At 42.3% G+C, this 16321-nt stretch overlaps 1 long non-coding RNA gene across 2 annotated transcripts in view; it reads left to right on the forward strand.

Annotated features, from left to right (window-relative positions):
• Positions 1-16321, forward strand: part of LOC119486608 — a 22781-nt gene continuing 6460 nt past the window's right edge. Inside the window, exon 1 of one of the 2 annotated variants that reach the window (XR_005206564.1) lies at positions 1-342. This is a non-coding gene — a long non-coding RNA (uncharacterized LOC119486608). Of the gene's footprint in view, positions 343-3907; positions 4270-16321 lie in introns of those variants that run through there. The other variant, XR_005206563.1, reaches the window with a different exon arrangement.

Raw genomic sequence — 16321 nt, forward strand, 5'->3', positions numbered from 1 at the left:
CCAATCACCTTTGTAAATCGGTGATGCGCGACAGTCATTGGCTCAGTGTTTTGCACACCGGTTCATCACCTGATAACACAGCTTGTGATTGGAGGAGAGAGAGTCAACATGTCTGCCGGAAATCTCATTCACCAAAACATGTCATATTAAAGAGTTGTTTGTTTAGTAGGCATTAGATAAATAAGTTCATAAAACATGGAATTATCGCTTTTAATGTTTTTCCAAAGTGTCCAAAATAACACAGTGTTTCCATGATGGATTACCAAGCACCTGGGTGGATTATAACTACAAGTGAATGCTTGTTGTAACGACTGAGTGGTGCACTGCAGGACAGTTTTTAAAGTAAGTTGCTACATGCATCCCTTATAGAGATATTATTAAAAATATGAAGAGAGTGCTTTTGCAATCGCAGGCGACTGATGCGATCTGTGTAGTTGCTGGCTGCAGTTCTCAGATGTCTTGTGAATCAAACAGTGTTGGCGATGTGATGTCTTTCAGTTGAGTCATTTCTGTGGGTGGCATTCATGTATTTATTCCAATAAAACCGCAGTTTCAGCTGTACAACATGTCACTTTGATGTGTGCCAGAAAATGCCCGAGCTGCAAATGTTAAAGCTTTCATGTAGGAACTCACTGGTGACATCAACTTGCACTGAGTGACCTGCTTACAGTATACGGCTTTTAACCGGAATTTCAGTGTAAATTAATCCATGAAAAACAGATTTAAAGATTATTCCTGTCTACTTGTCTGCCACTACAATTTTTTTTAACGTTTTTAAAACTGTGTCTGTGATCAAATCGCTCTTATCTGAGATATACATTCATAGTCTACCTGTCAGACAGATCAAATAAAGTTCTATGTAGATTATATGTAGTTCTTGGATCATCTTGTTGACATTATGGGCAAATATGTGTCCATAAAAAGCACTAAATGTGTATCTACTGGAGTCAGAGTTTGAGCAAATGGCAATAAATCAGAGTTTACAATGTTTGCATGAAACATTAAAACAACAGATGTTGAGGGTTTACTGGTTACTGGTACTTGGTTTGAGTTTATTATGATGATCACAACAATCTGAAACCAAACCAAACTGATATTTTGTGCATGCACTGTGCAAGTATATCCTCTGAGATTCATTGAGACCACATGTTACATTCAGTCTGTGATTACACACAGCTGTCAGAGAGAGAAGGTTTGTAGGTGGGTCTTCGGGGCCATATGTTGGGGGTCAGGAGAGCAGTGTAATGTGTTGAACTGGGGCCGGAAGGGTGAGACTCAAACAGGCCTGTCGCTGCAGTCGGTCCCGGAGAAAGAGAGAGGCCTTTCAGTCAGAAGGACACACACAGACAGCTGGAAGAGGGATTAACGTGTGTCGTTGTGAACAACCTGTTGCCATCTGTACTGTGTGTGTTTGAGTGTGTGTGTGAGTGCTTTTCCTTTTAAATGTTCATGTCCACAAGAAAGATGCTTTCACATTCTTTTGCATCACTGAGATCACTTTTCAATAGTGTCCTGGTCTTTAGTCTGTTATTAAATCACTCTTTAATGCGGCTATAATCAATATTTTCATGTAAATAATGGACCACGTGGCTAATTGTATGTGAAAGGAGTTGCTTGAAGTGATAAACCCACAGAGCATTATCTCCCGACTCTCCAGTCCACCTCAGCTCTGTAGCGTCTCATCAGCATAGTTTCCAGATGCAGAAGGTAGCTTTACTTTGGAAAAAAATAAATTAAACCCTCTGTATGCTATCTGTGTAGCACTGAACATTAAACAGACAAAGTTAGCAACTAGCTGGTGAACATAGTGGAGCATGTAGCAGCTAAATAGCCAGAAATTCTCCTTAGACGTTGGTGGAGAGAGAGCTAAAAGAGAGTGAATACTGGACTTAAATTCATCAGATGCCTATACCAGCACCTCTAAAGCTCAACAGTTTACATGTTATATCCATAGACTGTATGAAATATGGTCGTAGTCTCTGTGACGTCATCCATACGTTTCTGAAGAGCCGTTGTGAAGCTCAAAGTGGGTGGCTCTGGCAGTGACAACACAGCCTAACCAGGCAGTAAACATGTGTATTTCTGCTGTAAAGTTGGGCATTTTAACACGGGGGTCTATGGGGATTGACTTGCTTTTGGTGCCAGCCTCAAATGGCCATTCGATGAACTACAGTTTTTGATACTTCCGCATTGGCTTCTCAGCACCGGAGGTTGCCACTTGGTTATATCTTGTTTGTTCAATTTGTACCCAAACAAAAAAAAGAAGTAGTGGTATTAAAGAGTTCAGGGAAACATGTTGCTAATGATCGGTTCATTGCACAGCAAGTCAAAGTTGAACCAGCAGAGGGTTTGTCAGTAAGCTGTGATGTGTGGGTATTTTAGCACTCGTCTTTGTTTTCGCTACCAAAAGGTTCATGTTTGTTCCCCAAATGACTTTTTAGCGATGTCGCCAAGTTCCCAGATCTTCGCAAATAACTTTGGTGAGTACCGTGCCATTATTACGGTTAGGAACGACAGCGAAAAGTTAGATCCAAGTTGTTGTGAACTGGGCTCCAGTATCCGAAATCGCATACTATTCACTACATATCCAATATGTGTACTATGGTTCAACATACTTTTGTGTGTATAATCAGCAGTAAGTATCTTTTCAGACGCACTGAGCAGTAATTTTCGTCGTCCCTGAGAGCCTCCTTGCCGGTTGGAGATGTGTAACCATGGTAACCCATGCCAACCTCGTCTGACCAAAACACCTGTTTGTGACAATCAAAGTCTGAATTAATTTAAAATATATAATATGCCTCGCTAAGTGATACACTTACTACTATTGACGTTACAGAGCTGTCCGTCAACATCTGTCATGAATGATGTCGTCACTACCGCATTGAACTGTGGGATATTTATGCCGCCATAGTGTCCAGCGTTGCATACTGTAATATTTCACCAGAAATAGTATGCAATTCACGTACTATTGGTTTCATACTAAGGACATACAAAAAAAATCTCACATACTATTTTAGCGCACTAAATAGCATGTTAGTGTGGAATTTCAGACGCCACCCTGGAATTATCCTTTAAGGGTACATGTGGGTTAAAATTAGACTTTATAACACTAAAAATATCCGGAGTGATAATCATAACTGCAGTCCAGTTTACCCTAGTTTGACCTTTTGCAAAGGTTTCTTTTGGTTGATATGGTTTAAAACAAGATTATAGTCCAGTTTCTCTGCCTTTTCCCATTAACACCCAACGCTACAGCAGCTAGTGGTTTCTACTGAATGAGAGTTAATGAACACAGTTCATTCCTCAGCTCGCCACAGACCCCCAACTAGCGAGCCACCTCCCCTGATGGCTGCCTAGACGCCAGCTTGCCTCTGAAGTCATGGCACAGCTTATTTGGTTTTGTGGCCTGACCAGCGGAGCAGATGATTCCTCGGGGTCCAGCGCTGAGCGAGACTTTCACCCTCTCCTCCCCTCTGAGAAATGCACTGTGGTCGCCCCAGCTTTGTTACTCCCACCGGCTGGAACGCTATTGTCATGGAAATCTCTGTTGTGTTTTCCTTGTGTGTGTGTGTGTGTGTGTGTGTGTGTGTGTGCGTGTGTAATACCCTGCAGTGGGGTGGGACAGACTACAGAGAGAGCCAAGGAAAACACAGCGCTGCCTCTGGTCTATAATATTGCCTCCCGCCCTCCTTTCATCCCTCCCTCCGTTGCACCTCATCCTTCTCCCTTCCCACCCTCCATCCTCGCCATCCCCTTCATCCCTCCTAATGCCCTCCAAAAATCATGAAGCGAGGCCAAGAGTCTGGATCTGGACTGGGCAGGAAATCACAAGGGTGGACCCCCGTCGCCCAAAGCTTGGGTGGGAGTCATGCCCTCAGATCTGGATTGTGTCACTGCTCCGTCCAGCTGATAGGGTGGAGCTCTCCCTCCAGGGTTTATTGGGTCACTACATGAAGCAGGGAGACAGATTGCATTAGTTTGAATGCACACGTGCATGAAAAATGCAAAACAAAAAATTATCCACACAATGATGATCTTCAAGTTGGCAGGCAGTTGTGTTTTTCACAATTTGTTTCACTCCTTGTTATTTTTCGGGTTTGTGATTAAGGCGGAGAGTCCTCCCTGTTGATTTTGGACACATGAAGGCACCGAAGTGTAACGTGAGCAGAGGAAGTGGGGTCCTGAGGTGGTCCTGAAGGTGTATGAGCAGGATGAGGTGGTGGTGGTCAGATCGGGCCAGGCCGGGGTTCAGCACACACACAGACGAAGGTATGCAGGACCTGACTGGGAAGTTATTTTAAGAGAGAGCCCTTCTGGAAATTCACTCAGAGCTGTCTGCCTCCGCTGCTTTTCATCACAGATGTTGCTGTACAGGCCACCGCATCGCAATTCAAGTCATACAGAGGATGGAAAAAAAGGTTTAATTGAGCTTCACATCAATTTACCAAATAGAACAAACTGAATATACAACTACTGATGTACTTTAAAGTAACGCTCGACTAATTTTACACGTCAGTTTACTAGTCAGGGCGAGTACTACGCAGCCTGTGAAAACAGTGATGTCTTCCTGTGGCTCTGGAGGAGCTTTGGGATGACTTGAGTAATCTTGGCTTGGGCTTGGAAACTATTTTAACAAACATTCTTACACAATGGCATGGCGTTGAAAGATTATCTTCTATGTTCTTTGGAAGTGATGTCCTCCATCGCCATTATTGATTTTGGCTACGTGGTGGCAGCAAAACAAGCTGTTAAGACGACTTTGACATATCACCTGAAAGAATGTTACTGCGAGGTTGTTAGCAACATACAAAATTAGGAAAACAAGAAAAAGTTAAAGTAAGGAAAAAAAAAAAATGTTGTTAGCTAAACTGAAAATTGAAGTATGTAAAAACAGGGCTTCCCAAAGTTGGCCCTTCAGATGTTAGCAAATTTTTCATTTTAAATTGAAATACTTAACGGTATTTCGGAGGCTGTAGCAGGCTCGGATTTAGAGTCATCATATGAAACTAGAAAAATTAAGGAATCTATCGGTACCAACCATGTCAGCTTCTTAGGAAGGAGGCTAAATATCACTCCAAAGTTGGGCTAAATTTTGGCGAGGAAAAACTGGGCATGGCCATTTTCCCAGGGGTCCCTTGACCTCTGACCTCAAGATATGTGAATGAAAATGGGTTCTGTGGGTACCCACGAGTCTCCCCTTTACATACATGCCCACTTTATGCTAATCCCAAGCAGTTTGGGGCTAAAACCGTGCAGTTTTCTGAATGCAGTATAAATGTGTTATTTGTGCCTATTCTTAAAATGGTGTGTTTGAATATATCTGCATACTGGGGTCCCTAAACAGTCTTTGAAATGCATAAATTGGGTATCACTGGAAATGAGCCCAATTGTATTCAGCAGATGGGTTTTAAGGGGTTAACTATGTAAAAGCTAAAATAACATTCAATTAGGGGAACATGGGATCCTCGTACCATTTTGCATCTTAACAATACAATAGGTGTTTACTCTTGCCCCGTGGTCAACCAATGAGTTCCAGGGAAAAAGTTTGGGCACCTCTGTGTAAAAAGGTGAGTGGACAACACAAGACATCAATTAATACATTAATGAATGAAGTGTTAAAAGCATTTAACATACTAATAAGCATTATCTTGCATAAGTAAATACTCTGGACCAAGGCTACTAGCTTCCATGGTTTAACTTCTATGGTGACCTTAAAGCAGCCATGTTTGTTTGTTTCCAACGTGACGTAATCACAGCAACTGTTTTGCCTCATTAGTGCTTCCAAGGAAACGTTGGGTCTTCCCATATTCACGAGAATATATCTTAACACTTCTCCTACTGTAGTACCTCTCTAGTCTTTACAAACACCGGCAATGTGTCCTGTTTACAAAGTGGGCGGTTGTTTTTCTCTACTGGCATGGAAGATTCACTGAGATCTGTCTAATTGCTGGTAATATCTGTTCACAGTTTAGTCTCCGACTGTCCAGGAATGCTTAAAACCACAATCAGAGGGAGTGTGGGGAAGAAAAAAAAAATCACAGAGCTGCAGACCAGAGGGGAAAAATGTTGGCGTGCCTCCAGATCTGAACAACCAGAGCAGAACCTTTTCTTTTTTTTGTTCTTATCTTTTTCCCCTTGCGCTCTGACATTTGCACAGGGCGTGATGTGAGCAGATTAACCGCGTCAGCCTCTACACTTCTGCATTGTATGTCACGCTCTTATTTGTGCAGTGTTTGATAATGCTATCTAAGACTTGTATTTATTTTCCTACTTTAAATTTCACCTTTGAAGTGACTCGTGAAATGACAAAGAGCTGTTGCAGCTCTGGGCTGGGCTGCTTGTGTATTTCTTTTGTTTTTGGGTTTCCTTCTCATCAAGCAGAGTTTTCAGATCTTTGTCTGGGTGTAATAACATTATCTAATGGAATATCTGACTTATCTCTTCAGAAGATGACCTCAAAGTTCCTGACATAAACTAACAATTAGCTCTCAGATGCTAACAATCAGGGCTCTGCATTTACCTCTTTCATCATAATTACGCAAATAGGCAAAACCTCTCATGCAATGTTAATGCCAAAGTATTTCTTCTCATGCATTTTGACCAACATGCTGCCCGGGGTAAACTGACTGGCACTCTTATTCTCAGGCTTTGAGTTTAGTGATGGATGGTTTGTCTATGAGGGAATAAGCAGATCTTCCTTCCAACATCCACCATTTCAAACTTGAGTCACATTCTTAAACCAAAACACTGCGGGCAACGAAAGTAAAACTCACTTAACATGAGTGATGTTGTTCTGCATGGAAATATGAAGCAATACATATACTGTACATCAGGGAGCGTTGAATCACAGAGCATGGATGTCTGTGTTGTTGGAATAAAACAGTTTAATCACGCTTGGCTGTATGCTTTTCTACAGGCTGGTGTTAGCTTTTCAATTTTCCAGTTTGCTCTGTCCATTTCACGGACAGATTGTCCCGGGGGGATGAGAAGGGGTGGGGGCAGTTTGGTATGAGACAGTCTGACCGAACCGTCAGTCATTGCCGTGTCTGTTTAACAAATGCATTTTTTCTCCTAAATTGAAAGCAAATGTTAAGATTTTTTATCAGCTTGTGCAACCACAACATATCCGCAGGGGAGATCAATATCAGCGACATGATGATTTTCTTTGGCTTATTTCTGAGATTTCAAAACTTTTTTTTTTTTTGCCTGTACCCTGTTTAAAAGCAAAACAGTCCCCCCCACACACACTTTGTCATGGTCATAGGGTTTGTTTGTACATTGTTTAGTTTTAGTTTTTAGTAGGGCTGTCAAAGCTAACACGATAATAACGCGTTAACGCAAATTTGTTTTTACGCCACTAATTTCTTTAACGCATTAACACAAACGATCTTTCGGAGGTTGTAGCGGCTCAGTTTTAAACCTAGAGTGAAGATACGGCATCATATGAAACTAGAAAAACATAAGGAATCCACTGGAACCAACCATGTCATACTAGCTTTTCGCAAAGAAGGCTAAGGGGTCCCTTGACCTCTGACCTCCAGATATGTGACTGAAAATGGGTTCTATGGGTACCCACGAGTCTCCCCTTTACAGACATGCCCACTTTATGATAATCACATGCAGTTTTGGGGCAAGTCATAGTCAAGTCAGCACACTGACACACTGACATCTGTTGTTGCCTGTTGGGCTGCAGTTTGCCATGTTATGATTTGAGCATATTTGTTATGCTAAATGCAGTACCGGTGAGGGTTTCTGGACTATATTTGTCATTGATTTGTGTTGCTAATTGATTTCCAATAATAAATATATACATACATTTGCCTAAAGCAGCATATTTGTCCACACTTGGCAAAAGAAGCAGGACATGTAGATAGAATCACCAAAAAGAGAGTTTAGTGCTGACATGTATGTATTAATCATCCATTGTTTTAATTGGGTACTGAAAGATCTATACATGTTGAGTTGTCTGATGTGAATTGGCATTATATTCCACCAGGCAGAATGGCTAAAGGCACTTTTCCGCAACGGAATAGTCTAATTTCCTCTCATAGACCCCTCTAGTGATACGTGATAGTTTCCTGTTTTACTTTGTAAGCCACTCTCCTCATGTGTCATGTCTTGTTTTACTTCCTCCCGTTGAGTGTTTTCCCATCAGTTTTGATTGTCTGCCCCGCCCTGATTGGTTACACCGGTCCCTCATTGGTCCTGCTCTCACCTCACCTCCTGCTCACCTGTTCTCACTTCCCCAATCAGTCATCCCAGTTCCTTTGTGCCTTGTTCCTAGAGTTTAACATTTTAGCCTATATGTTCCCAGTGTTTAGCATTCTGTGTGTTTTTTTAATTTACTGCTGTTACCTGCCTTTCTCTGGACTCTCAGCCTGTAAGTCATTTATCAATACTCTTCCTGTTGCCTCCATCTGTGTTTTGGGTTCAAACCAGTGATTCCTGAGTTTCAGGAAGAGACATGAGGAGAGTGGTTTACAAAACAAAACAGGAAACAAACCACAAACCCTGGGACCATGACACACTCGTAGTACTTGAAGAGAGCCCAATGTAACAAGCAAGCAATCTAAAGCATACCATTCTAGTTATTAGGCCTTTCACTGGGTTCAGCGCACATCACAGCGCGACTTTTTTGAAAAAACGTTGTTGTGCTGCGCAAGCTATTGGAAATAATGGGTTTCAAAGCGCAGTGGTGCCGTTGCTGCGTTCTGTGTGAAAGGCCCCTATAAAGGGTCATGTCTAGAAGGTAACCAACGAGTTGGGAACTCTTACAAATAGTCAAGGTTAGGCATTGACCTTGAATGGTTAAGGTTAGGATAGGTTGTCGGGCAGCGAGTCTCACGAGTTTTTGCAAGTTTTTGCAAGTTTTTGCAGGTTACTTTCTAGACACGCCCCATATAAAGGTATAGGCAGTCAAAAAGAGCACATTTGTTGTTATTAGTATTATTTTGCATTGTGATTTGCTGTCATAAGGACGGATTCATTATAACATTGCTGTGTTTTTCTGTCCATTTCCTGTCATGTCTGATGCAGTCATTCCCTGCCTGTCTACCAGTATAGTCATCATGTTCCAGTTCCAGTATACCCCCTGAACCCTCACAGAGTTTAATCAGAGTCACTTGTGAAGTGTCTGAGGAATGGGACAGCACTTTGTGAAATAATTTTAACTAGACAGAGACATTGCTACGCAAAGTAAAGTGTTTCAATACAGTCCTGCCGCCATAAGACAAATAAGTGCATATATTGTTATACAAAGTACTGGTCAACGACATGTGTGTTTATTAAGGATGTCATCTTGAGGACTCCTGCATGTTTAACTTCACAACGCTATGCATTGTGGGGGGGTTTCTCTGAAGCAAAGTCTGCAGAATTGTGGACGTAAAGTGCGCATGAAGGGCTCAAATCCTTCAAACACTTTGCAGATTTCACAGCAGGACAGCCCTGAACCCTGACATGTTTAGCGAGAGCATGTGGCTCTGAGTGCCTTTTGGGAGACATTGGAACTCGGCCAATTCCCGACATTTTGACAGCACAGGTGTAATTAATAACATTAAAGATGATGGCTGTATTCCACTTTGGCGTGCACGTTTCAGGGCCCTGGTATTGTGACATGCTGACTCACTGACTTTGCTTGGCTTATAGAACAGAGCCATCACTTATGTTATCAGTCACACCTGTGTTTGTCCTGCTATGACAAGTCAAAATGTCTGTGTGAAAGGTCACCTGATCCTCACCTGCCAGCACACCTGCCTCTCATTCCTCCTAACTAGCCGTTTACCACATATAAGTCATCCATTGTGCCACCATAGCCAAAGCAGTTCAACCTCTGTTCTTGTTTGCCTGCCTGCTGTTTAAGGACTCCTTCCTGTTTTGGGTTTCTGGCTGCTCCCCGTCTGAATTCAATGCAGCTGGTGAGCTGGTCAACTTGCTGTTGATGCCAGTTTTTAAATGTTACTTTAAAGGCTTGTGGCAACCTAAGGGGCTGAAAATGAGCCAATGCTTGAGGCTGGCATCAAAAGAAGTCAATCCCCATAGACCCCATGTTAAAATGTGCAACTTTACAGCAGAAACAAACATGTTTACATCTCTTTAGCTAATACTGCCGTTCATGACAACTGGGGGGGGTGAATTTTCATTTAACTTAAATAATGTTAAGGCTTAAAGTTATGCATAATTAAGGACGTTTTACTGTCGTCCGGCAGTCGCTTTCAGTCCAAAATGGCGGAGGCATAGCTTTGCTGCTGGGCGCTGACATTGCAATGGAACGAACAATTGACTTTCACTTCTTGGCAATATCCGTTCTTTGCCAACGGTACCTTGCCCTGCAAGGCCTCGCTCTTCCCCAGCTACCACCCTCTCGTCCAAATATGGTCACTTCTGGCTCCAAAAAACCCAGATGGCCACGGCCAAAATGCCAAACTCAAGGCTTCAAAACAGTAGTCCACAAAGCAATGGGTGACATCTCTCTGTGACTACGTCCACTTCTTATATACAGTCTATGGTTAAAGGTTGTCTACAGTCAAGTTCAGTCATTGTCATGAAACTATCCTGACAATAAAATGTGTGAAACACCAGGAGAGAGAGAGAACGTACGTCACTCATTAGTGGAAGAGGGAAAACAGAGAGAGCTGGCAGAGAGGAGGCTTTTGGATAGGACACACTGAGATAATGATTTTTTGTGGCTTTTGTTTCCCAAAGCAGGAATGTTGTTTACAGGGATTGGACAGCGTCTCAGGAATGCACACTGTGCTCTGAGGAAATGGTTCTTGTCTCCAGAGGGAACTTCTACAGCCTGGCTGCAACCCAGAGGGGAGAGGTTGATGGGGACTTTATGTGTAGCACAAGGAGCATGTTGAGTCTATGAAGAAAATAACCTTACTCCTCACTTGATTTATTACCTCAGTAAACATTGTGAACATGAGTTTATGTTCTCAATCACAAGTTTCAAGTCTTCATCAATACAGCATGATGTTCATTTTGTAAATTATGGTCCCATTTAGAGTCAGATAGACCATAAAGCAGGGGATGCTTTAGGGTGTGGCTACCTTATGATTGACAGGTCGCTACCACGGCGTCGTCCGGTCTGGAAGTTGTCTGTGTTTTTCGTCTTACAACTTTAACCCTTTCACAGTGTGTTTTCAGTTCATGAAAGTTAATTATAACCTTTTTGGTCACCTAAAAATGTCTTATTCCGCATCCGGGTGTAGTTAGCTCCACCCTCTTGTGTCACTTCTGGTTGCAAATAACCAAGATGGCGACAGCAAAAATGCCGAACTCAAGGCTTCAAAATGGCAGTCCACAAACCAATGGGTGACGTCACAGTGCATCCACTTTTTATATGCAGTTTATGAAGCTAACCATGAATGTTTAAATAATAACATGACTTGTTGCCTCTTGGAAATTGCAAACATCATTAACAACTTTTAAAGTAACATGTAAGGCATAATGTACAGCGAGCCGGTCATTGTTGTGAAATAAACCTCGACAGAGTGATTGCTGTACATTATCCCGCTTATTACACGGCTACTTAAATTAAGAAATCAATAATTTGACACAAAAACGATTCACCAGAGTCTGACATCAGAACTGCATCCATAGCAACGGTCTGCTATAAAGAAATAACAGACCATAGAATGCCCTGATTGACCAATCAGACCAATCAGAATCGAGTATTCAACACAGCCGTGTACTAAATAAATATAAAATGAGCAAAATGACTCAGCAACTTTCTGGGCTAAATCTTGCCTTGGATTTATTGAGAAACTGATTTTGGTGGATAGTTTCGAAGAATTTCCAGCCACATGTTTTTACAGCTTGAAAATTGGAAGCAGCGCCCGCGATCATCCAATTAAGTGAAAGGAAGGTTCGAGCTGAGTGAAGAAGAAAACTGTCAATCATGTCGTTCAGCCCTCTTGAAGTTACGTCCGACTCATCCGTGGAGAGAAGTGCTTCTGTGATGGAAACAAGTGGTTCTTATTTCAACAGTGCTCAACCTCCTGTTGAGGATCCTTTCAAAACAGTTGGTGGATGGATGAGAGCTGCTGCTGGTTAACCCGTTTGCTCCTTCATATATTCTTGTGGATCGCAGAGAATAATAGGGAGTTAGAACAGTCTGTTAATGAGCAGTTAATGCCTTTAGAGACTGTGAAGGCTCGCCCGTTTTTACTGATCTGAATCCTCAGCGGGTAAAGAGAAGTACTAACACAGCCCACAATTCCAAACCCTTTATGGCGTGGTGCCTTTTATTGAGGTCTGTTTTAAACAGGATGGTTTAATTTCTTCCAGATTTAATGATCGGGTAGTTTTATTGAGCTTTTTGAATCTCAGTTGCCACTAAAACATACTTGTAGCAACCTCGAAATTATCTTTTCAGCACTGTGACTTTTACATCTTGACTTTATTTGGTAAACTGCACACGATAATTAGATTTATATTACTCAGGATACTTTCATTATAGTTTAATAATATAAAACTTGGCTCACAAACTGTGAAATAACCACTTATCCCCAAATGAATGAAAGTCACTCCCTACTGTATGTTTCATCTTTGCAAGAGGTAGCTTGCATCCTTCCTACCTCGTCCTCTATCTCATATTTTCCTCTTGTAGTCACTGTACTTTACAAAACACAGTCTTAATATCTTCCGTTTTTCCATCATTTCTTTCATACATGATCAACCACGGTCACAGTTTTGACAGCCACCTTTCAAGCCTATACATGATTACTATCCAAAGCACGAATTTGGAATGGAATATCACTTTGAACTCCGGCTGGCAATCATATTGGATCGTGCAACACTTCGTCACTTCAGCAGCTCATTAGATGAGCGATATCTCTGGCAGCTGCTCAGAAGCCTTCAGGTTGCAGGATGTGATCTGAAATTTCCACAAGTTCAAATGTTGCCAGCAGTCACAAAAATATCAGAACTACTTCTCGTGCTCTTATTTGCTGAAAGGCTTTTCTACATGAACCATCTCAACTCGACATGAATGTGCTCCTATATATAAATGTAGCCCTCTCTGGTGGAATTTGGGTCAGCGGAAAACAACAGGAATACTCATACTGGGAATCTGCAGAATGATGGTACATTTAGCAGGGCTGTAGTCAAGGCCACTTAAAGGCACTCTGTACGATATTCAGAGCATGAATATAGCAGTAAACAACTATTGTCTTTGTAAAGATATACACCGATCAGCCATAACATTAGGACAGCACGGGCACCCTGACCGGTTTGCGGCTATGCAGCCCCATACACAACAAACTGCGATGCATTGTGTGTTCTGACACCTCTCTATCAGAACCAGCATTAACTTTTTCAACAACTTGAGCTCCAGTAGCTCTTCTATTGGATCGGACAACACGGGCCAGCCTTCGCTCCCCCCGTGCATCAATGAGCCTCGGGTCTGACCCTGTCGCCGGTTCACCGGTTTTCCTTCCTTGGACCACTTTTGTTAGGTCCTGACCGCTGCAGACCGGGAACATCCCACAGAGCTGCAGTTCTGGAGATGCTCTGACCCGGTCGTCTAGCCAGCACTATTTGGCCTTTGTCAAAGTCGCTCACATCCTTACGCTTGCCCATTTTTTCTGCTTCCATCACATCAACTCCAATGACAAAATGTTCACTTGCTGCCTAGGTGCCATTGTAACGAGATAATCCATGTTATTCACTTCACCTGTCAGTGGTCATAATGTTGTTAATGTTATGGCTGATCGGTGTAGAGCAGTAATGTCTACCTGAGCAGAGAGTGAAGTCAGTCTCCCTCAGAGCTTCTTTGTGCTTTGTTGACATCGCCGGGCTGTTAGTGCATGTGAGCAAATTGCTGTTTGCTTAAGACACCTTATGTACTGTGGGGTTCTGCACGTATTCGGGTAGGCACCTCCTTATTGACCGGCGATGTTTATACAAATTTCAGTGTGGGAATGCGTGCTCGTGATTGGAGGAGAGTACCCATAGAGTCCAGTAGAGGGCAGAGCCTGTGAGAGTTAATTTTATGTGAGATGTTGCAAAGATTAATTTTCAAATACAGTAAACAAATGTGTTTGGAATAGGAATATAGTGTAAAGGTGAAGGGACATTGGTGAAAGCTTTATAAAGATACAGAAGTGCTCAGATTAGAATTAGCACCACTGCAGTTTCCATGTGGTGACACACCAGCACTCTTACTCAATTAGAGACCGTGGTCCGGATGCAACAGCAGCATTTTGTGTTCTGGCATAATAGTTTACAGGCCGCCTTGTATTTGTCTGATCTAAGCCTGAGCTGTTGTCTTTATTTTTTCCCAGCAGCCCCGGGTATTTCCACAGCTGTCTGACTCGCTTGCTATCTAAAGATCTTTGGATTACACAATCTCCTCCCTTCTGCAGAAGCAAGACTTTGTCATGTGATGTCCTGAAAGCGCTCAGCAGAGAAACTATTCAGGCACGAAACATGAATTACCTGTCCGGGCCTGTAGCACCAAGGAACAGATTTCATCATTTTAAAGAAACGCAGACACGCACGTATACATTCGCAGCCCCATTGACATCTGTAAAGTACCAGGATTAATGTATGACATGTTTTCCTCCCAGCTCAATTGTGTAGAGCAAACAAAACCACAAGAATCACACTGTGTATGTTCTCAGCACTTGAAATGCACTCTAATGTGACAGCGCTGAGGCACTTGAGGTAATAACAGTATTTACTGTCTTTCACAGTCAAAAAACATTTAGAGGAGTTTGTCAAACCCGGTATTCTGATGTCACCAGTGGCGGAAAAAGCACTCCGATCTTTTCCTTAAACCTGCAGTCCGTAAACTTTTGTCTCCCCCCTCTGGCGGTGAGAGTAATTACATAAACACTGTCGACGTATGCCTGTAGGTGAGCTCGCCGCATCTCCCCTGCTCCCTGGAGCGCTCTCTTCAAGTCTTCCCGTGCAAATTTTCTTGACTTTAATCCTTTCTCTGAACGTCAAGTTTCCTTTTTATCTGGCGCATCCACTCCAGAAACTTGACTTGGTGAACTTGACAACTGACTTTGACTGAATGTTGTATTATTGACGTGCATGCCGTGCGACCAATCATGTGATGACAGTCAAGGATATTTCCCATCACTACGGGAAAGTCGCAACAGACACCAGACACCGCAACTCTGGTATACTGCAAAATACAGAGAGCGTCCCCTGCTGGCGATAGACTTAAGCTGTGTTCACACTATGAGCGACAAGTATTAGCATCAAAATATACTCAAAGTACTCATTATGCAGAGTGGTCCATTTCAGACTTGATCCCTGTGGGGATCAATAAGGTCTCATGTTAACCTGTATTAATACTTCATCATTATGTAATTGTTGGTTATGTTTTGTAATTTCAAACTGAATCTGCAAAGTAATTACAAGTTAACAAATGTAGTGAAGTAAAATGTGCAATATTTGCCTCAAAATTGTACTTAAGTGCAGTACTTGAGTTAATGTACTTAGTTACTTCCGACCACTGGATGTTACATTACCGTACTGCCTCACAGGGAGTGATGTGTGGTTATTAACACAAGTAAAATATGTTGCTGGCTCATGAATTTGGTAGATAAGTCCATAAAATCAGTTTCCTATCCGTTGTCTGTGGCGCCGCTCCAGGCTGTACATCAGTCTGACTTCATGGCTCTCTGCTTTTTCCATTTGCCAAAGAATTGTTCATGTTGATTAATGCTAAATTGACTGTAGCAAGTTGATGAGTCGGTATTTAAATGTCAGTGTTTATCGTGAAGCAGAGAGAATAGACAATAGGTTTTTCATGGTACATCCAGTCCTCTGAAGACACCTCTGATGTCACCCAGCGGTGATGACCGTGTGGAGGCTGCTGTTTCCTGATTAACTTGTCAGGAGACCTTCTTGAAAACATCAGAAAAACATTTCATTGGGACTTTCCGGAAGAATGTGGAAGCATTTCGGGTTCAACCCACTGGAATGTCCTCTGTTGTAGCCAGGCAAATGTGAGGAACCAGCCTGGCTTTGGATCGGCAGGGTGTTTTGGAAATGTTAATATGAACCTGAGATGGATACTTTCATCCAGAAGTGACCTCCAGGATTATCAGATCAAACGTACATTGTGACAGTGAAGCCAGGGAAGATGTGACCTTTAACCTCTTGACCTTTGATCTACACAAAACAAATGGATAGGCCTACTGGGTGGTAGTGTGTGAATTATAGAAGGCCAAACAGCCACATTTTTAAGAGTTCTGCGCAGCTAAATGCCAAGATGAAAAGTCACGTATCGTACGCCTTCACCAAGATATCTTTTTTATTATTGACAACAACTCCAATCTGGAACTCCTTTTAGGTAGAAGAA

Source organism: Sebastes umbrosus, chromosome 4 (assembly GCF_015220745.1).
Source record: "Sebastes umbrosus isolate fSebUmb1 chromosome 4, fSebUmb1.pri, whole genome shotgun sequence".
Lineage (NCBI taxonomy): Eukaryota > Metazoa > Chordata > Actinopteri > Perciformes > Sebastidae > Sebastes > Sebastes umbrosus.